Source organism: Nothoprocta perdicaria, unplaced genomic scaffold (assembly GCF_003342845.1).
Source record: "Nothoprocta perdicaria isolate Ctin4 unplaced genomic scaffold, notPer1 scaffold_175, whole genome shotgun sequence".
Taxonomy (NCBI): Eukaryota; Metazoa; Chordata; class Aves; order Tinamiformes; family Tinamidae; genus Nothoprocta; species Nothoprocta perdicaria.
Genome location: NW_020454927.1, coordinates 653959 through 663892, shown reverse-complemented (window position 1 = coordinate 663892; position 9934 = coordinate 653959).

Genomic DNA, 9934 nt, shown 5'->3' with positions numbered 1-9934 from the left:
CCAACCTAATTTTGCCTCAAGCTGTGCCCAGCTGCATCGTTTCAAACACCKCTTCAAGAAAGACGCCAAAAATAATCACATTTCCACTCTTCCCACATCCTTGGCAAAGCAAAAGTTTTCTGTAGGTTTAATTTTTTTTTTCCCAGAAGATTTTACCATCATGATCCAATTTCTATTACTTGGAGTCCTAAGTTACTCTTTAAAAGAATAAGCAAATTCTTTTTATTCCTTCGCTGACTAAATAGGATTTATCAATATACAAAAGTTATTTCACATACAGAAAGCAAATCCAATTTTTCTGTAAACATAYGCAAGTGCTAAAAACTACTTAGTATGAAATGGCTTTGCTACAGTTTTAAAAGGCCAGGCATTAAAATACCCATTAAAATCTATCCACACAAAGCAAGCATTTCTAATATCCCAGCTTCATCTTGGGGCAGACCTTCCTATTCTGAGAATAATCTGAAAGAACTTTTAAAATAGTTTAAGTGAATTATGTCCAAATAATATTGAGATCACTCCATATTTAAAATAAAAAAGGGGAGGAGGGGTAAGAAGAAGGTTTTTCAGTCATTTGCCTTCAGTTAACAATCACAAGTCTTTGTTAYAGAAGCTGATATTGAGTGAATTTGAATCCTATTTACTGAAATACCAATAGTTTGTAATCTCATTGACAAATTTACCTCTTTACAAGGGTAAATACTGCAAAAAGGTATCAGGAAAAAAAGTTAACTTAGATTATTCAAAAAAGTTTTAAGAACTATTCATAAGGCATCTTGTAGTGTCTGAAGTGCCACACATTAACTATTTAAACTGGTCTACATGTTTCCCTACCCTTACAATTAAAGCATTGAATAATGAGGTTTATAAGAAGTTCATTTCCTCCCATCCGGTTTGACTGCTACACGTTTTCTGTCATACTGTTATATTTTCCTGACTTACAGGGCTTGAAGAAGCAGATTTGCTGTTGTCTAAAAGAACAGTTGATACTGCAAAACCAAAAAAGATTGGCAACAAAAACTTACAGCTTCAACATACTTAAGAGTTCCTGTGACGGAAAGCAAAGGGGTAGAAGAGGAACATAATTAGCTGGTGCAAGCAGTTAGCAAGCCCGTCTACTAGGGTWTGTTCAACAGGGAGGGAACACAGCCTTCAAAAGCTTTTCTTCCTTCTATTCCAGATTGCACCTTCAGAGTTTGAATAATTTTGCTGATTGGAAATCAACTGAGTGAGAGAAGACTCTGATAAGGGAATTTTGTGAAACCTACCTCTTTTGCATGCTGGATTAATTTATTCTCCAAGTCCAGCTAGGTCAGGAAGTCTCCACGTTATGGACGTGACACTAGGGCACGTAGATTAACATGAACGCTTGCTGTTCAACAGAAGGTCCAAGGTACAGAAAGACCCACTCTCCTTTTCCGCAGTGCTGCTGCCATTAATCCTTTCTCTCCTTCAGCAAATTACTCCACAACATGGAGAATATGGAGTCCTCTCAGCAATTCAACATGCTGCTAGTGCACCTACAGCCCTGCGCCGATGAGGTGGCTGTTTTGTGTGCTTAAAGAGTGAAATTGGGCTGTCTGTGACATAGGAACCGTCTAGGTTCTAACTTTGTCTGATGCAATCCAGCTGTGACACAGCAGCAGCGCTGTGTGAGTTAGGGTGAGAGTGCTGCTGAGCTTAGCCAGTCTTAGTGAGAGCAACCTGAGCTGCAAAGCACTTTGTTTTGGCCCAGAACTACCTTAATACTGCTGCACAACTCCGGCAYAACAGGTAACTCACCTCAGAGGAGCTTCAGCCTGGGGGAGGTGGGAGAGCGAGCGGCAGAGGCGTGTAAGGAAGTTTGCACCCAGGTGAGCACTTGCACAGTGGATAACCAATGATCACAATGTATTAACATGACTTTCATGCCAGCTCTCACTCTTGCTTAAATAACAAACTTGGATAAAGATATCTGAATTCTGTATAATATCTGACATAGATATCTCTAAATTCACAACCTCTTAAAAAATCTCTTCCTCTCTAATGAAGGCTGAATACTGAGGTAAAGATCAGTAGAATGTATAAAGGCAGCATCCAACATTTTCTTTGGCTCTACTAAACACTGCTTTTCAGGAAATAGAGAAGTTCTTGAAAGAAAAAAATCTGTATTCCTAAGCACTCTTTCTTTATTCCAGAAAGCATTTTCTCCAACAGTTGCAACGCAGCTAGAACCAAAGGATCCAAGTTCACCTGGAAACAGTTTCTTTGGTGCTAGTTTCCCTGCACATTGACACCAGCACAGTAGAAGAAATCAATAGGAAGAAAAAAAAAAGAAAAAGAAAACATTCAATAACTAATCCAACTTCCAGCACATTTTGTCTTTGTACAGGGAGAGAAGCACTTGATTCAGTGGGAGTGCAGCACCTGCCTCCATGAAACTACTATATTTAGTGCTCCTGTAGGCTGCTTCAGTGTGCTTCTGCTGGAGTACCAAACATATATAAATATGAAAAGTCTGACTAAATTCTCCTCAACAGTAACTAGTTTCTGAAACTCTAGTCTTTTTCCAAGGAAAAAGACAGTGTGAATAGTCTTGGATGGTCTTCTTAAACACACCTATTAATGGAAACTTTCCCACTGCACCCCCTATCACACACAGAATCACTTTGCAAGGTTTCATTTGCTTTGCATATAGACTAATATGCCATTCCTCACCTTGATATTTTTCACATTTGCTTAAAATTTCTTTTAATGGAAAAAAAATGCATGCTTAACTTTTTTTGGAGAAAGTTCTCAATGGACTCTTTTGTTCTCAGATGTCAAGTGAGAAACCTTGAAACCTAGACCTAACCTAGAAACCATAAAACAACTGAACAAATTYATTCATACAAAAATCCAGAAAGGGTACTAATTTAAAAAGCCACAAATAGCTGAAAGCAAGAAGAACATGCAAGAAGTACCCAGTTCAACTGTGAATATGTAAAGAACAGCAGAAGAAACAGGAGAACTAGGTCGTTTCATTCAGAGGCAGGATATCGTATTAGCTGGACTTAACTGGTACATCCACTCCTACATGAGTTGATTTGCRGGAAGAGTTTCACTGTAAAATATCTGCAAAAATGGCTGGGTTGACATTTGAAAAAAAAATTTTTACCTTAGATTTATTAAAAGTTATGATTAAATTTTCATCATGCTCTCTCAATCTCAGTTCAAGCAACAGAATGAATTTTWGTTTTATTTATATACTTCACCTATTCACTTTTAAGGCCTTCTTTGAGCACACAATGTTATGGACAGTAGGAAAAGCTAAAATATTTAAAACATTTTGATTTTTCTAAAACATAAAATCATTTAAGAAGTATATTCATTGAATGAAATTTAATCAGTCTTTTCTACATGCTACATTTTGGTTCATTTCTTCAGTCAGTGGGGTAGAATACTCTTACATGCATGTGAATTGAGGATTATGTAGTGACAACATTTTATTTGATCTGTATTGATTATTAGCATTGAGGACATTACTAAGGACTTAGAGCTAGAATTAAGTGTATGAAGATTTCTGCTTAAAAAGAAGATACCTCCAAGGACTTTCTGCAGTATCAGAACTTCCAATACATAGCACAGAAAATTATAAAATTGGACACAGCCAACAGCAAGACCTTTATTACTAAGAATGAAAGCTAAATAGGGGAGAGCTGAAAATAGGTCTTAAATCTCTTCTGCCAATTTTCATGCTAAAAGGTAAATTGTTCCTTAAGACTCAGTGCTTCTGTTTTTACGTTTAAAAAGTTGCACCCAATTTGAGTAGTAGATCTTACCAGTAGATTAGTCGGTAAAAACTTACCCAGAGGGAAACATCCAGGTTTATTTCCTCTTCAGCCAGTAGACGCTCCAGCCCAAGCTCTTACCTTTGTGCGGAGCCTCAGTTACCAGGATGCTGGCTATCCTGGGAGCAGGGATCCGTGCTTTCTGCTCCTCCCTCCCAGCTGCAGGATGAAATGCCCCAGTCACAGCTCCTTTCTCCCAGCTGAATAAACCTCAAGATTGCAAATTCCTGATCCACAAATTTAATTCAAGAACCCTTTGCAACAGTTTTTGCAGCCTCCCTGCTATTCCCGGTTTAGGCTCAAGTCTCCCCCAGTGACCCCTCTCACATCCCTATTACTCATGTGCTCTGTGCCCCTTCTCCTTTCCATGTTCCTTGGACACTTCCTTTGTACCCCTCTAATGATGCCCATTTAACCCTTTTGCCACCCCACAAAAATGCAATCCTCTCCTCACTGTATTCACCATCACCTCAGCCTGTCTTGACTGCAAACTTCCCAGTGCAGACACATCCATTTGTGAAGTGCCTAGTGCCAAGCCTTCGCTTGTCCTTCAAGTCTGCCATAGAATATGTGATTTATTACAATGGATCATTATCAATTAAATACAAATGGGTTAGTGTATGCTCATGGTTGACTAGGTCTAACTGAAAAATTGCTGCATGACACTTGTGCATTCCAGTTACAGCTCCAGTTTCTGTAAAATGCAAACAAGAGAAATTTGTGTAATTTTCCAGAAAGAAATGCTTCAAATATTAGTTTCAATATTGGCTTCTGAATGCCAAATAAATAGCATTTTATATTTCTCCAGCAGTATTTAAGTTGATAAGAGGATTAAAATAATAATTCAGCTAGCTTTTCAAATAGCTCCATACTGAATGCCACCACAAGCATTATTCTACTCTGTCCATCTCATTTACTGTTATGTCAGTGCTTTCCTTGAACATTTTCAAATCAAAAAGGCTAAAGTTTTGGTTTAGTTTCTATAGTTTTTTTCTACAGCTCATTATGGTAGGAGGCGAGTATGACATAGCTGAACAAGTTAGGAACAGACCTCTTAAATGAACAGAACTCTTAAATGAAGCTTCCTCCCTTCTTGGTAACAATTAKTAACAGACTATCTGCACTGATACAAGGGTAACAGAACAGTGGGGAGGATGTTTTGAAATCAGAACTGAAAGAATCAACCTTGGTGCCTAGCAGGGAGGGACAGCACAAAGGGTAATAAACCCAAACTCCAAAGATGATTTTGATTTCTACCTCCTAACACGTGTGCACTAAGCCTCTGAKTAGGTCAGGTACATTCATTCCCAATCCAAAGGGCAGAATTTTTTTCTGTTTCTCATGTATCATTTGAAAGACAAATACTCTACAGCAGGGAATGTCTCCATTTTGGTCTCTACCAAGTCCCCAAGAAGCACAGAATTATTAAAACTACCTCATTTGATCTGAGATTAAGCATAGCATCAAGTTTAGCCCAAGGTCTCTCTCCARATACAAATTTCGAAGTCTGCTGCAGAGTTCATCCAAGGACCTGCATCTCAGGCTTTTCTGGATACTCTTCCCTGGACTGGCAGATGGTCCCTGACCTCTCTGTTAGGGAACTGCTCTGTTCACATGTCCGTGCTGCACAAGCTGTTCCCTGCATGGCTGGCAGGTCTCTGGAGGAACTTGGGGGGTGAAGTGGGGTGCGGATGGATAATACGAAGAAATACTCTCCAATTTAAAAACATTGATTTTTACCCAACTGAGGAGCATATTTCTATCCTTCTGCATAATAATCAGAACTGTTCCTTTCTGATCAGGAACCTTCTTCAACAATAAACAACATGGCTCCATACTCAGTCATCCTACAAATGGAAAGAGAAACATTATGGACTCTATGGGGACCATTTTTCCTCAATTTCCTTCTACCTTAGACTTTGTTGATGTATTTGTTCTCCACAGGTGCAAGTATYGCAGTTCGCCTGCTTCTGGGGTTCTTGAAAGATTTCCCACTGGTTGCAACTGAATAAACCAAGAGCTAACCAAGAGCTCTTTGCTCTTTTACATGGCATGACTAATTACAAGGAATGGGAAGAAAATGTCAAGAGAAAATGRCAGAGTCAAACTGTCCTTTCGAGTGAATAAAAGGTGTTATACAGCAAGTATGTAGGCTCAGTGGACATGAGTGAAGTTACTCAAAAAAAGTTCCAAACTTAGATCTAAACGCAGTAAATAAATTCCGTCTTGATGTATTGCAGTAATGCTGTTCAAGCAGACTTCCAGTCTGCTGGAGAAATTCCTGGACATAACTAAGACACCAAAGCTAACCAGAAAGTGGAAGTGTTCAAAAACAGCTACCACGGGAGGCCTTTGGTATTTTATATTAATACTAGAACAAAGTAGAGCTAATCATATTGCATTATTTGGTCATTTCATCAGTCTAAAGACCTCAGCTATTGATAAACTAGTAACCAAACAGCTTCTTCAGATAAGCAACTTAATATAAGCAAGAGATTTGAGCCCAGAGAAATCACTGACCATGAAATCATTTGAGGAGAGTGTAGAAAACTGCAGTGATTGCATTTGGTGAATAAGGTCTATGCTGAACACTGCGAATCCTCAGTCTTGGTTAAAAAAAAAAAAAAAGTTATTTCATAGAATCAACCCGAATCTATGATTTCAAGAAAGTGGAAGGACCCTACAGATTCACCCTACAGGAGAACAAATTAGCTCTAATGCTGCAAATTCATCTAAGGCCAAGAATAAGATCATGTTAAGAGAAAGTYAGAGATGTAAAAGATAAATTTAAAAAAGCAAGCAGGCCAAATYAGAAGTTCATCTGGAATAAGTTACTCTACCACACATTCTTGGGGKTTTTTTTTGGCTCAAAAGATTTTTCTACCATGTAAGCCACACTGAAGTGTGAATGGGGGACCACCCTGAAAATAAAAGTTTGRTTCTGGCATCTCACACAGCATTTAATTCTCTGGTACTCTGATATTTCATCCATGTTACAGGACAGGTATTTCTGTCTCCATCTTTGAATGTAAGTTTTCCAAGAAATCATCAATACTCACTAGCAACCAAGAATGCAGATATGGTAGTTATTTATTAACATTTAAAATAAGCATAAATTTCAAGAACTAAAAACTTCTTGGAATTGTTCTGCAAGTGGTATTCTCGAAATTAAAGATCAATACAACTGAAAGACCAAGCATTACTGTAAAATATGAAGTTGAAGGAAATACAGCTCAAGTTAATAGCAATTAAGTTACATTAACTTGAAGAAATTAAATACAGTTGTACACATTTTCTAATGAAGCACCACACTCACAAGACCCAATGAAGCATCTCATGAGAAACAAGCTGCAAACCAGTTAAGCTGCTATAAAACAACCTGGCAGCCAACTTAAGTAAAAAGTGGTAAGAATTTAGTAGCAATATTTTCCAGAGGACTAGCAGAAGAGGGATAAATTTAACATTCAATGTATTCCAGTCACAGCACAAACATCTGATTTTTAATCAATTTAACAATTCCGTATTCTTGGAAGAAGATACCTCAAACCTTTCACCTCTATTTTACATAGCCGCTATTATGAATTAATGCAAATACTCGTAAGACTCTTGGATAATATTGAACAGCAACTGCATACATTACTGTCAGCAAAACAATATTTTGGCTTTTTACAGTAGATATACAATAGATAATTACAACCTTTTATACTTTTTTTTTTCTCTGAAATGTAAAAGCTTAGCTCAAGCTAATGCTAAACTTCCTTTAAGCTTGTATACTTAGTTTGGAATTTTTTCTTAGACTAAGCATAAAGCTACGAGGTGGGATTTTTTTTTTATATTATTTATTTTAAACATCTGAGGTTTTCAGATGCTTAAGAACATGAAAGAAAAGATGCATACATTCAGCAGTCAGGATTAAAATGTAATGCTTCACATAGGAGGGCACAGAGACAGTGTGTTTATTTGAAAGCCCACAAGTTCGACTTAAAACACAGTTGTCAATCTCGAGTACCTTGTTTCATAGCACATCAACATCCCCAATCGGGTGTACGTAAACTTCTGCAGGCAGATACAATGGAAAAGTATCTCTGGCTGAATGGAAGTCAAAAACAAGAATTTAAATTCTCAGTGTTGCAAACTAACTTTACAGGAAAGGAATTTAATTCAATATGAAGTGTGACTGCACAGAAGAAATTAAGCTTATRAATTCATAATGCATCAGTTATAAAATTGAGAGGAACAGCTAGTATGGATCTTTGCATTTGAATAACTGCATGCTCTTTAACACTCCAAGGAGATGATGTCCCTTTCCACCTTCAGAAACAAAACACTGCTGAGTTCAGTTCAGAGATTTGTGTGCACCTTAGAGGAGTCTAAACCCASGCCAGACTAAAGCTTCTCCATTCATGTTGTCAACTAGTGGGGCAAACTGTCTGACGCAGCCTGARACAAGGTAAACCCTGCCAGAAGACTCTCTCTAACCACAGAACAAAATAAGCAAGGTCAGGATTTGTTTTCTGTGGATCATGAAGCTGCATCCAATGCCAGGTTTCTCTGAGGGGCATCCAGAGGAGGAAGAAAAGATCGGACAGTGGAGTGCTCCCCAAGGGCACCAGGGAAAGAAAAGCTTATTTAGATGCAAACAAAAAATCCCCACTCTTGCATATCTAAGAGCAGATGTCAATTTTGTAGGCAACTTCTGGAGGAAGATGCTTCAAGACTCACCAGTTTGTGCTCTGCTTTCAGGGCGGCACAAGAGCTTCCCGTTGGTTAGAGCGGGATATCCAACTGGTGTTTGGTTTCCATTGTGGGGAAGGACAATGGCAAAGATAGCAAGTATTGGAAACATTAAACATCTGTTGTATTACTAAGTAGGAGTTATGATTAATATTTGACTTAAATATCTCTGGGCACTGAGTAAATCATTAATAAGAATACTTCAGGATTATTACAGCAACAGAAATACTCTGAAAAAGCCCGAACTAGGCACAAATTTAACTCGATGATCTGAACGGTCTATATTTATCATTAAAATGCRTTTTCTTAAAATATATTAAGGAAAGTAGTATAAAACAGTTGTTTTTATAAAAGCTTCCCACTAATACTGTAATGTTCAGTGTGACCAAACTTATGTACTTAAAAATTTCTGACTCAGAAACTTCTTGTCTCCCATGCGAACCATTGACAGTCACGTCAGGCAGAAAACAGTACATAATGAACACATCACACTTCGTAAGTCTAATAAAGTTCAAGAAGGTAAGGATGTGAACAAGTTTTTATTGAAATTCTCCAAAGGATTAGGAAGGACCAAACGATGAATTTCCATGCTGAATAAGCTCACATCGAATTAACTGTATTCACATAAAACAGCAAATGACTTAAACCAGAATTGCTGGAACTGAATGGAATTGTTCTTACTCTCTCCCTTATCAGTAAATACGCATCTTTACACGGCAAAAGAATAAAACGACATTGCAAACAGGCGTGTATTTCCTTAGCATAAAAATATCAGCAAAACTGTGTTCAAAGGGCTTACTATTTTAAGAAAATGTGAAATCCATTCCTTCAGAAACAGTGGTTTGTATATGAATGCCTCGAAGTATTTACTTAAAAATCCATGCTCCAGAAAACTCACTGAAGACAATCCACACTATGATCACACAGGGCTAGAAACATCCAGAGGCTTAAATTTTTGATGAAAAATAGAAATACCACATAATTCACCAAAAGTTTTGAAAGTTTAGCTGATAAGGGCCAAAAAGTTACTGTTACTTACAGAATTCAAAACATTTATTCTTGACAAGTTTTAGCTAGAAAAGACGTACTAGCATCTGTACTTTATTTTTATTGATATTTCAAGTATGAAAGCTCTCCTACCAAAAAATCTTCAAAAAAGAACTTACTGAAAGGTGAAAAATATTTGAGACATCACTTCTTCAGAATTTACTTGTTTGCACTTGAACAAGAGATCAACATGATCTGCTGCTTGTTGCCACTGATTTGTCAAGAATGAGACTTGTTTTGGCAATGGGTTTCTACATCTAAATATTGCAGATATAGATGTTATGAAAGTGATCAAGTATCCAAAAGAAAAAAAAGCTGCTGTAAATAGAGCAGGCTTGTACAGA